General features: G+C 38.1%; 1 protein-coding gene and 1 non-coding gene across 2 annotated transcripts in view; both read right to left on the bottom strand.

Annotated features, from left to right (window-relative positions):
* Positions 1-13,215, bottom strand: part of TAF3 (TATA-box binding protein associated factor 3) — a 139,038-nt gene that overhangs the window by 111,261 nt on the left and 14,562 nt on the right. The gene's annotated exons all lie outside the window — the stretch shown is intronic.
* On the bottom strand, positions 451-569 carry LOC120609895 (5S ribosomal RNA). Its single transcript, XR_005654852.1, has one exon. It is a non-coding gene; the product is annotated as a 5S ribosomal RNA (ribosomal RNA).

Below are 13,215 nucleotides of genomic sequence, written 5' to 3'. Positions count from 1 at the left end.
ACCCTGCCGCATAAGAAGCGCATGACCTTAGACAATTACATAACTTATCTGGGCCTTGGTTCTTCCTCTAAAACGAGGACATCATGCCTCCCTCGCAGCGTGGCTGTAAGAATGACAGAAAAGCTGCCTAAGACGCAGAAAGCAGCGACTGTGCCACCTGGCGGCTCTCGCAGGAAGCTGATTCTTTCCCAGCCGTGACCGCAGTGACTCCGGGCCAGCCCCACTCACACAGCAGACAGCGTGTCAACTGTGGCCTCTGTCTGAAATCGGATGACACCGAGCCTTCAAAATCAAGCACTGTCTGAAGGTGCTGTAGGTCAAAGTTGTAATAAAATTTTTTATTTCTTATTTAAAAAAATTTTTTTTTAGGCGAGGTAACCCTTGGTTGACCTCACAGATTGCGAGGACCTTGTCAGTTTACAATCCCTTATTTTTTATTTTTATTTTTTACACCTACAGCACCTGGTCTTCGTAGGTGGCCTCCCATCCAAGTACTAACCAGGCCCGACCCTGCTTAGCTTCCGAGATCAGACGGGATCGGGCGTGTTCAGGGTGGCATGGCCGTAGATGGTCAAAGCTGGATTAAAACAAACCGTGAGAGACTCTCCGTGCTTACACTGGCGTTCTGCTGAGTCATACTTCTTGGGCTATGAGGGCCTGGGCAGTTTTGGTCAGACAGCACTGTCAATAAAAGACACGCTTATGAGATCTGCTTATGAAATAAATAACAAAACCTATTTCGCGATTTGGGGAGGCAGGACAGAGCACTGAATTCTCGCTCCCTCCCTGTCTGAGGACACCCAGCTTTCCACTTCACTCCACTCTGAAGACACTGCTGTCGGACAGGTAGCAGAGGCCCAGGCATAGCTCTGTGAGCACGTCCTCATGCTTCTGCTCATGATCTAAAAAAAAAAACTCGAACAAACAAAAATGGAAAACAAACAAACAAACCTGTCACGTGCCCATGGATTGGATGACGACGACGATGTGACAATTAAAACAGTAGCTGCTAACAAGCACTGTGTTTCCAGGCTGCTCTAAGTGCATTGTGCGTATTAAACACAACATCCCTAAAGTAAGTTCTGGTTAACAATAGACATACCTTTGAGGGTGTAAACAAACAGAAAGACAGAACTCGGCGAGGTGACTAAGACGCCGCCCAGCGTGAGGCAGCTGGGCATTCGGGAGCCGACGTCAGAGCCTTCCGACTCCGCGTGTGGCCTGCGGGTCTGCACCCCACTCACGCGACAAAGCCTGGAGTCTTCCCAACCAGTCGGCAATGACCAGAACTCATGGAAAACGAGTGAAGTAAACATCCAAGAATACACCAACCATGTCAACTGTAACTGTAGCCTGGCTGACTTAAGTGCCTGTCGTACAGGGGGTTCTAAAGCAGCGAGTGCCAGGAAGAAAAACTAAATAAACAATTCGGCGACAGAACCAGAATCCAAGTCCAAATTTTACAAGACTACTAGAAATCGCTTGTAATATCAACTCATTTCTTTATGATTTGTAAACCAGTGGTTTTAGAATAAAGATGAGGATTTTGCTTGTCTACTATTAAAATTCTTCGGGAAAGAATTACTATTTTGAAAGAGTAGTTCTTTCACGATGGGACAGGATGGAAGGGAGAGGAATGTGATTTCACGTCTCCATCTGTAATGTAACCGAACTCAAAAGTTAATATGCTACCGAAGCCTTCCAACCCTATGTGTAGTCTGTCAACCCCACTAATCCTTAAATTCCACGCTCACCTACTCCTACCCCCTCGAAAATAATTCAGCTGACAAACAGATAAAGTTTCTGAGAAATGTCTAAGGTTGGTAGAAAAAAAAAAAACAACTTCAGAAACGTTGAAAAGAACCCTGGTGTGTGACACAGCTGAAAATCAGAGTATTCCCCGAATGAATTCAGAGAGCTAACAGTTTCATAACTTCTCTAATTTTCTCCTACCTTTTTCTTTCTTAACCCTAACAAAACATCACTTAAGATACTGAGGTAAATAATCATGTAAAAAAGCTAAGAGAAAGCCAAGAGCTTTTCTCAGATGATATTTATACCCGTGTGAAAGAAAAAAGTCATTATTTCCCTTAAATCAAAATACAATTACCCTTTCATGAAATAACTCACAAATAGGATGAAGAATTCAGGCAACATAAAATCAAAATGCCTTTTAAAACTTCAGACCAAGTCTGAGTAGAGTCCTGTGACAGTCCACCCAATAACACACGATCCAGTGTCCACTTTCATGTCCCAAAGACTGGCCGGCACCGCGCCCGACTCTCTGGGGGTACCGATTGCTATTCGCCAGGCACTCTGCCAATTCCTCCTCCAGTTCCAAAGAACTTTCTCTTAGATGTCTCGTCTAAGAGAGCAGCGCGGGGAGGCAGTTCTAACTTGCTAAGGGGACAAAACGATGTACCTGTGGCAGGGGAGACAGTTTCGGAAAGATAAGTTTCTTTCAGTGGCCTGCCTAAGACCCTGCGTTTTAATTCGGTTAATCTTTGTTTTCTTTTTTTCGTTTTTCTTACTTTCACATTCATTTATTTGAGGCATCGGCATGACTACCCAAACACTATCTTCTTAGAAACAAAGTGCTTACTTGCACTGATTATTATTCAAACAGAGGAGTGAATGTGATTCCATTAAGAAGAAAATTCAAAAGAAATTTTAGACCATTAACTAGGGAATTTATAGTTTTCAAGATACTCTTTTGTGACAGAACTATATTATCATTATCATAATATTCAAAGCTAAGAGTTCTAGATGGTTCTCTTGGTTTTATGGTCTTCATTGTGTATAGACAGATGTCCTCGAGAAACTTATCTGAGGCTGAGGTCACTAGTTTTGTGGAAGGATTCGTCACTTTACAAAAGATTTGGGGCAAGCGTCCTTCAAGTAGGGAGCATTTTGGCTTTCTTTTAGTCTTTATTTTTAAAAATCTGAGTAATATCAACTTTTTTAGATATATATTTACTGCAAAAAGGGAGATCCGCCCAGTGGTGTGCTGGAGTAGGTGTACGATTTAAAATTAAATCTTATAAGCTTACCAATGAATTACATACAAACAAAAGTAATGAATGCTTAGAATTCATCACTCCTAATCACATTATTCTTTTGGTTATTTACATCTATTGTATCTGTATGGTGAAAACACTAGATAATAATGTAAGTTACCAGTTCTCTTCCCAAGATGTCACTGCGTTCAGTGACATCGCGTTGATGCTTGGAATTGGTCACGATGGGAATATTTACATCATAGAAATGGGCAAATGCTACAAAACAGAATGACTTGCTGTTTTGTTGAATGTCTAGACAATAAAGTGGTGGAGAACATGTTAAAAATGCAGATTAAATTTAAAAGTGTGTCATGTCTATAGACAATCCATTGTAAACAGCACAAAAAAAGAGAAAGTATTCTTCTAGTATTCAAAAACCAGTATCCAGCTCAGAAAAGAACTCACTCATATTATGAATGGGTGAAATTTCAACATACATATTGGTTGTTTCACTTCTGCCTTCCTCATTAACATAAGGGAAAATATTAACCACCATTCATGTTGAAACTATACTCATCTGTCAGTTGCAACTGTGGTTTGGTCATGGACATGAGAGTTTAGCAAAAATCAAGACCATTCGTTGCAAATCAGTTACCTATATGGAATTTACAATAGAGAATGTTGTTTAGTTGTTATTATTATTATTATTTGTAATGTATATCATGCATTTTTATGCTAGTAAAATTTAAAATAAACTTGTAAATGCACATATATGCTTCCTTCCTCCCTTCGTTTTCTGAGAAGCAGTTCTGAGACGTGTGTCAGGACACTAGTGAGTGGGACCCTCTTTAAGTTGGCTTGTGGGTCCTTCTGACACGGCCCTCGCCGTCTGCCAGCTTTCTTGCTATCTAGTATAACAAAACAGTATGTAAATGAATGGGCACAGCTGCGTTCCAATAAAATTTTATTTATTAAATAAGGCTGCTGGCCAGGAATAGTTTGTCGACTGGTTTAAACTTACGTAAAACAGGGAAGACGTGCTAGAACTCCCCTTGTTTGCCAACTATGTGAGCAACTGAGCTGAACCACATGTAACAGTTTTAGAATGTTGGAAGAATGGTTTTTCATTTTTTGGTACTATTTACCATGGAATGGCTACAGGTACTGCACATTTTGAGGTTTAATCTATATTTTCAACATTTTTCACTATCACTTTCTTAAGTCTAGACAATCAGAAAAAACAAAAAACAAAACAAAAAAAAAAACAAAAAAACTATAAATCAAGCCCTGATCTGTGGCATTTGCCCATTTCTGTGACATAAGCGCTCCCGCCATGGCTGATTTCCAGTTACCAACGCGACGTGCCTGCCTGTGGAACTGGGAGACGTAGGCAACATGCAGTTACACGGTATTCCTACATACAGACACAACAAATGTAACCTCCAAAATAAATAACTAGGATGTGATGAGTTTTGAGTACCTATGTTTTTAATGTAATTTATGTAATTGTTAAGTCTACATGATTTAATTTTTTAATAAAAGCTGTGTTTAACCAATCCACAAACTTTCTGAATATTTAACAATATTTAGTATTTGGCTCTCACAGCCAGCTCCAGCATACCGCTCACTGGTCCAAGATGTCAAAGATGGGACAGTATGAACACCAAAAAGGATAATAATGACTGCGATGGATTGACATCCATCAAATTTGTTTAAATCTACGAGTTCCTAATGATACTTAGAAAAACACATGCACAACTAGTTGGCAATGCTGAAAGAATCTAGCAAACCGATTAATTGCTTTGAAAACTGACGAAGAAACTAGATCAAACATTTATCCAGCCTTTTGTAATATAAACGGTACCACTATGTAACCAAATAGTAGATGAAGGGAAATTTTTCTTTATAGAGAAACACAGTAGCTAATAAAAGAAGGAGGAAGGGTAGAATTGGACTGTCACTATTTTGCAACTTTTGTTGACGTTGACTTCATGATTGGATGTTTGCTAAAATCACTCACACACACACACACAATGACATTATGTATCCCTTGATGGAATTACACATCCCCAGCTATGAAATAGTGTTGCCAAACAGTTGAAAGTGACAATAATCAAGCTTTTCCATCCAGCTCCAAATTTGCAGGATACACAGAGGACCATGTAAAACAAAACCATTATGATGCTATAAGCAAAATTGAAACTATGAAAAACTCTACAGGACAAACAACATAGTTTCTTCAACAAATATGCAAATACAGAAGGGGAAGAGAGGGAAGGAGCGGGAAGGGGAGGGGGAGAGGGAGAGAGAGGTAGGGATATCGACCAACCACAGTGTGTTATTTGGATCCTGATTCAAACAAAAAGGAAATAATAAACCAATAAACATTTAAGAGACAATTAAAATTTTGAAAAAAAGACTTGTGATTTGATGATATTAAAGAATTATAAATTTTGACGATGTGATAATACTAATGTAGTTGTAAAAATAGTTATCTTTCAGAGATACGTACTGAGACATTTATGGACAAGATAGTATGGTACCAAGGATTTTCTTCAAAAACAATATGAAAGGGAGAAGCGAATGGGGATATGGGTGACGCAAGCATGGCCATGAGTGGAACTGTTGAGGCTGGGTGACGGACACATGTAAGGTAATTTTCCCAGCCTGTTTACTTTAGTGTTTGAAATTTTTCTAACTAAAAATGTTTTTCTATATGAAAACGCTTCGAGAGCTCTCCATTCCACTGAGAGTGAGAGGCTGGCTCCCGCCACAATGCCTCCACGTATGTAACACCTGACCTCCTCTGCGACACTCAGCCCGCGATCCCCACTCTGCTCCAGTCACGCGGACCCCTGTGTCACACACACCGCCATGTGTGGTTTTTTTTTGGGGGGGGGAGCAGGCTTTGCTTTCTCTGTCCCCAGATGTCTTACAAGGCTATCACCCTCCTCTCCTTTAAATCGTTGCTTAAATGTCCCTTTCTCAATGACATCTACCTGATGACCACATTTTTAACTGCAACTTTCTTCCCCACATCCCAGCATTCCATTTCCCCTTTTTTCCTCATAGAACTTATCTCCTTCCAAAAATATTATATAATTTATTTCTTTGTTATGTTTATTATTTCCTGTCTATTCCACCCACTAAAGTGTAAACTCCACAAGGGGACAGATGTTCCTCCGTTTTGTTCACATATATATTTTTTCTGTGCTCCTAACAGTGCTTGGCACACACAACCAGAGATCAACAAATTGCGCTGAACGAATTAAATAAATAAGAAGTACCATAACACGAGTATGTACCAGGTACCAGAAGGACAGAGCGCACGACTAACATACAACTAACTTAGAAGGCTGGGGGGACTGGAAAATAAATCTGAAACCCACAAGCTAAAATTTTCTCTCTTATATACTAGAATATATATTACAAGGCCAGTATTTTAAATTACGTCAATTTTTAGCTTCAAATTTACATATGGTATGGATTTTGCCTTCCACATTAGACTTCCCAAATTGACAGCATGAGTCGCCCTATCAAATCCAAAATAAAATGAATGCGCTCATCCGTGAGAGCAAATCAATGCAGAGTGGTAACTGTCAAGTGTGCCTCTTAATTAAAACAGCGCAGAGTTAATCTACAGGTACGTCATTGAGAATAGGAAAAAAACAGAGTTTCGCAGTTACTGTTGGCTGAGCAATTGACTTTGGCCCATCAGAGAGGATTTATCAAGAGACGGGGATCCATGTTAAGCAAATCCTGTAATATGTCAATCAATGGTTCCCAGCCATTTCTAATAAATAATGCCCCCTTTTTAACATAGAAAGATTTCATGAACCCCTACAGCAATCGTTCTAATTCTGGTATATATTAATTAGGGAAATACATAATAACAAAAAACTATGAACTAAGCAATACTAAATGAATTTGTGTGTTATGAATAAAAACTGCTACACGCATTTAAAATACGGTTATATATACACACACAGACATATACATATTTAAGATTTTTTTGGACTTAGCCTATTTATAATGCTTAAGCAATACAAATTCACATATTCATTCAAAAACCCTAAGACTTTGCAGAAGTCCAAGATCTACAGGATAAAACCAGTGGCATAGAGTAGCCAAAACCTTTCTATGGACCTTTGAACCTTTAAGATAATGCCTTGTAAATGGGAATATCACTTACGGTAATAGTAATTAAGCAGAAAATTAGCTCAATAAGTTATTTATCATCTTTACACCTCAAGTTGCTCAGGCATAGAATGAGGATGATAGTCCTTAACACATAGAGTTATCGCTAGGATTAAATGAATTATGTGTGTTATTGGATCTGTTGTTATGAGTTACTGGTCTGTGTGTGGCACCCAAGTCAGGGTATCAAAGTGTTGTTGTTTATGAAGTTTCATCAAATTCAGAACTTAGCCTCTTGTCTCTCAAGGTGTGGAATGTGTTATTCGTGATATGTGATATGTGACCACGTGTTATTTCTTCTCGTTATTAAAATGTAGAAAGGCAAAATTGAAAGAAAGTCTCAAAAAAAAAACTCTGCCATGAAACATCTGCTGAAATGTGTAATATCTGCTCAACTATAAACATGCATTTACCGACAGGCTCTAACGTCACAGTAGGTTAAATCCTACTCTGGCAGGCTCGACAATTACATAGTATTTGTAAGACTTACGAGATGTACCACAGAGATATGTAAAGGTACAGAATTTCATGCCACTCGTTTTGGTTTCCCAAAGCATTTTTCTGAATACCACAGAGGACAGTTCTAGCTATCCTTTCCTTCCTCACAAAGCCAGCCTTAATAAAAATGAATGCAACAACAACTTCATTTGAAGTTGAACTTTAAGAAATCCTTTAATGCAAAACTAAGTGTATCCCTGTTTCATATTTAACTTGTAATAGGATATCTAGCGGCTATCAAGGGACGTGGAAAGGTTTGTTAGTTGATGACGAGATGCCTGCTGAGCTGGGTTCCACACACAGGTAATACCCAATTGCAGACAAAATCTTCCGACCTACATCTCAGCCCCCTTTAAAGTTAATCTGAGCACACTGTACATGAAAGGAAATGAAAAGTGAGTTTTTCTCCTTTACTGTGGCACTGGGACTTCCTGAGTTTTTCACTCCAGCACTGATTGGTCCAGGACCACTATTTCCTTCTAACTATTCCCAAGTGGGTCTGTCAAACATAATTAGGATTACACACTAAAAGAGAAGTGTTAAAATGTAATAATGCCATTAATTCGGACAAATATTTTTTTACTTTAACCTTCAATATATCAGGAAAAATAGCCATTACCATTTAACATCTAGGTCTAATGGAATCTCTATATTTTTAAGCCATTTTATTAATAATTTACAGAAGCGTGAATAAAAGAATAGTGAAAACAACTTTATTAGAAATTGTAGTAAGAATTTAAACATAGCGAACACTTTGAATCATGTAAATTTTGGTGTATAAGCATAAACTATGAAAAAATATTGTCACACATCCTTTTAGCAAAATGGGATGGTCTAGGTTCTTGTCATAAAAATATTATTACATGATTAAACTCTTCTCGTTGAATGACAAACTGGATGAGAAAGATACATTGTTTGTTTTTCCTGAGAAATATTGTTCACTTGTCAATTTTAAATTGACAAAAAAGGAACTGTCATTTGAAGACCCAGAGTCTGAGATTTCATTTATATGATCAATTTCTTCATCTTCATCATCATCATCATCATCATGAGGCCGAAATGTTTTGATCTCTTTGCATTTATATTTTGATTTCTCTAATAACTGTGAAACGTGTCAGTTTTCCTCTTTTCCATTTTAAGTAGAAAATTAAAAATTCTACATTTTCACTGTGTTCAAGGAAATCGAAAAGTAAACTAAAACGATGATGCTTATGGTCTTTAATATATTCTTGAAATACAATATAATACTCTGGTCACACAATTAGAAAAATGAAGGATGACAATTTATTTCACTATTGGATCGTCCTTACCTGGAAGATTTTGTCATTCTTCCATCTGATTATTTTAGTCTTTTATTTTTTAAGCAAAGTTGGCAACAATTGATGAGTGATGATGACTAATAATTAAATTATTCTTATGATGATAAAATACCAAAATGTTCTAAGATACAGGAAAATATGATTCATTAGATCCCATAATGTAACCCAGATTTATAAAAAGGGTCAACAGAATCCAATGGTAATAACAAGATAGAGTGCATTTTATTCAATAAAAAATGTAAATGTTCTCTTTGTATTTTGAAGGCCTTTAAGAAAAAATAAAAATCATAAAATGCCAATGCTTTCAATATAAGAACTGCTTAAAAATAAACAAAAACAAAAACTAGGAGCCCATGGATTCTAACAATACTCCGAGGGGTTAAGAACACTTTTAATCAAATGATGCCAAATGTTAGTACCAGAAAAATTTAAAAGAAAAAATGCAAATAAAATCATCTATTAAATTAGAAATATTGTTTTAAATGAAAAGATGGAATAAAATGAGTATTTTGCAGTACTAGTGGTACTGTCAATTAAAACTATAATTGAACTATGTTAAAATCAGCTTGTGTGTATGCGTCTGTGTGCTCACATGCACACACACTTGGAAGACTGTATCACAATAACTATAGTTGTTATATTCCAGTGGGAGATTTGTTCAGTTCCCAAATTTCAACTAAGAAATTTAAAACAAAATGTCCCCCTCAAAATGTGTTTAATCTGAGTTTGCAACACACACACACACACACACACACACACTTTGAAATTCAATTCCATGAGACTGCCAGGATATTGGTATAATCATACATTCATCATGGCATCATAAAATGATACAATTCTTTTGGAAAGCAATGTGTAATAGATGTCAAAAGCCATAAATGTGTTTATATCTTTGACCTGAAAACTCACACCCTGGGAATTTATCGTCAAGAAAATATAAAACAGAAAAAGATGCATAAAGATATTCGATACAACACTATAATGTTCAAGCACATTTAAAGTGTCTAAAAATAAGAGAATAGCTAAATAAATTACAACATGTTCTTTTCCTCTTTTTTTTAATCATTATTATTTATGTCTACAGCAGCTGGTCTTCCTAGGTGGTCTCCCATCTAAGTACTAACCAGGCCGACCCTGCTTAGCTTCTGAGATCAGACATGGGGCTTGTTCAGGGTGGCATGGCCGTAGACCATGGACCATGGCTCCACAGGGGCACAAACGAAGGACCTTTTGCATGTAAAGCAGATGTGCTAACCGCTACACTATAGAACCACGTCCAGCATATTCTTTAAAAATAGTAAATATAAAATACATAGGAACAATGAAAACACAACAAAAATGTTAAGATTAAAAACTGGAACATAATGTTAAATACAAAGAGTAAAAGAAAATTGTATTAACTATTTCAATAAACCAAATACTGTCTTCATAAACAAAAAAGGAACGGGTGCCCTAAAAACTAAGAAAAACTGTTATGGAGGAATGGGGAAAATATATGCATTTTTAAGATATCTTCTAATGGGACTTTGAAAATAATGTTTAAAATCAAAACTGGAAAAGTAGATACGAATGAATAATAATTTCAAATTTTTTAAAAGAAAATCTAGAGTTTCAGAAAGGATAACATAAGACTTTTGCTAAATGACAAGAGTTTCCTTAAGGAAAATAAATATTAAATATATTCATATGTAACTGCTCTAACCAAGTTCCAGAGAAGTTAAGTTATTAACGAAATTGTTATTATTCTTTCGAAAACAAGCCAACAGTGCTTTAAATTGTATGCTTTTTCTTAAGACTTTGAAAACATTTTTGGGCATTTAACTGGATATTCATTAACACTAACAGAAAAGGAAAGAGTGCCACCTACTGAACTGCGATCACTTCCACATTAAAAAAGAAATCAATTTTCATATCTACACTTCCGAGTTTCAAGTCTCCTGAAAGAAACTGGGTGATAATTAAATATTACTAACTAGCAGAGTATTTTAAACATTACATTTTTACTATGTAAAAATTGATACTTGATAAAAACAAATTGTAAATTTAAACCTAGTCTGATCACGTGAGGGAGAAATAATCAATTTAGAGTGTTGACTGTGCACATGGCAATGTATTAGAACGAAACGTCAACAATTAATCAACACTGTGACATAACATCACAGCGCTCACAGGGAGGAAGGGAGAGAGAGAGAGAATTGCTACTTTCCTGGGTAAAATTAGATGCAAATAACTACACTTAAATATTATCTAAAATAAAAATTCTTAAATACATCTAAGGGTTAGAAAAAGACATGGATGGACCTAGAGGTTATTATGCTGAGTGAAATAAGTCAGAGAAAGATAAATACCATATGATTTCACTTACATGCAAAATCTAAGAACCAAAGGAACAAACTAAATGAAAACAGATTCACAGATACAAGAATAATCTGGTAACTGCCAGAGGGGAGAGGGTTTGGGGGGCTGGGAGAAAGGGGTGAAGGGATGCAGAAGTATAAATGAGTAGTTACGAAACAGTCACGGGGACGCAGGGGACAGCACAGGGAATGCAGTCGACAGTGATGAGTTGGCTGTGCGCAGAGCCAGATGGATGCAGAATCATCGGGGGGTCGTTTCACAAACTACACAAACGTCTAACCAGTGAAACTGTACACCTGAAACTTACAGTGATCCGTTAAACTGAAGTCCATCTCCAAAACACAATGGAAGAGACAGAAATTTGAGAGATAATTGCAAAGCTCTGGCCAAGGCAACGTGCCTATTCGCATACATCTTCATTCTACTTCTCTCAAAGCTGATCAGGGTTATAGATTCTGAGTTGTGCTATGTTCTTTGGCCTGAGCGGACGCACCAGCAGCGGCCGGAAGTGCTGTTTACCGGAGTGGTGGGCCAGCACTCACCTAACTGGGGTGCGGGCGGACCCCCCGAGCGGAGGGCCGCGTCCACTCTGTGCCCTAGCACGCCGCACGCCCCATCTGGATCTCCTCATTAGGAATACCTGGTGGGTGTCATCACGAACGTGCTGTGTCTTCTCCGGATGTAGCGGCATGACCACCGTTACGTGTGGTGCTGAGTGTCAGGAACAAGTCGTAAAGTAGGCCGGCTCCCAGAAGACCATATCAAACACCAATAATAGTAGGTAACAGTGATCTCATTCAGTTATAATAACCCCATGGAGGCTGTCATCCCCATTTTACAAGTGAGGGAACTGGGGCTAGGGACAGGAAAGAACAGGCACACGACAGTTGGGAGAAAAAAAAAAAAGGCTTTAAATTGTCCTATTTCAGCTACAAATTTTTGGTAGTCAAACATCACATTACTAAAAGGAACGTGAGGCTTCACTGCACAAATGTTACATATAACTTTAAGCCCTAAACTAATAAACGAAAGGCTGATGTTTCCTCTTTTATAACAAAACTAATGTTAGGTGTTTTTAAGTAATTTCTGTTCTAAGAACACAAGGAACACTAAGTCAGTATCCTACCATTGATGAGCAGGGACATCTTCAAATAAACGCACTGCTCCCTGAGGCCAATGAAAGGAGAGACAGACAGACAGACAGACAGACAGACAGACACACACACACACACACACACGGATCACGCTGCCTGGCAGAGAGCGGGCCCTCTCTAAGTAAACTAGTAATAACAGCCACAGTAAGCAAACCGGCCTTTTTAAAGCAAAGTGCCCTTACCAAGCAACAAAGTCTGCCTGTGTCCCAGGTTCAGGCCAGATTCTGTAATCGTGAACTCTACCTGATCCCTGTTTTTAAAAAAAGAAATAAAAGGTTACGCTAGATCACCACACGGGGGATGTAAGGTGTGTTCTAAATCTTACCTCCAGAGCAGGCTGCTCTGTTTCAGACCTGGATATTTCGATATTTAGATTAGCTACCCTAACTGCTCACCGAACCTTAGCTCTTCTCTCTGTCATACTCTCTGGAACTTCTCTATCACCAAACCCTGGCCAGTCAGCACCCCCACATCTGCTCCTTCCTCTGCATCATTCCCCGCAGTCAAAACTGGCTCCATCTTCTCTCCCTGGGCAACCGCAACAAGCTCTGTCAACACTTCCAGTGGTCCCCTCCCAAGTCCACCGCGCCCATAACCCCCAGAATTTACTAATCTTGTCATCTTATCCTGGCTATTTAAAAATTAGCCATCGATTCCCTCATTCCTTATAGCATAAAAGGTATATATTCC

Source organism: Pteropus medius, unplaced genomic scaffold (assembly GCF_902729225.1).
Source record: "Pteropus medius unplaced genomic scaffold, Ma_sr-lr_union100, whole genome shotgun sequence".
Classification (NCBI taxonomy): domain Eukaryota; kingdom Metazoa; phylum Chordata; class Mammalia; order Chiroptera; family Pteropodidae; genus Pteropus; species Pteropus medius.
The sequence above is the reverse complement of the archived record's forward strand: the minus strand, read 5'-3'. Positions and strand labels throughout refer to the sequence as shown.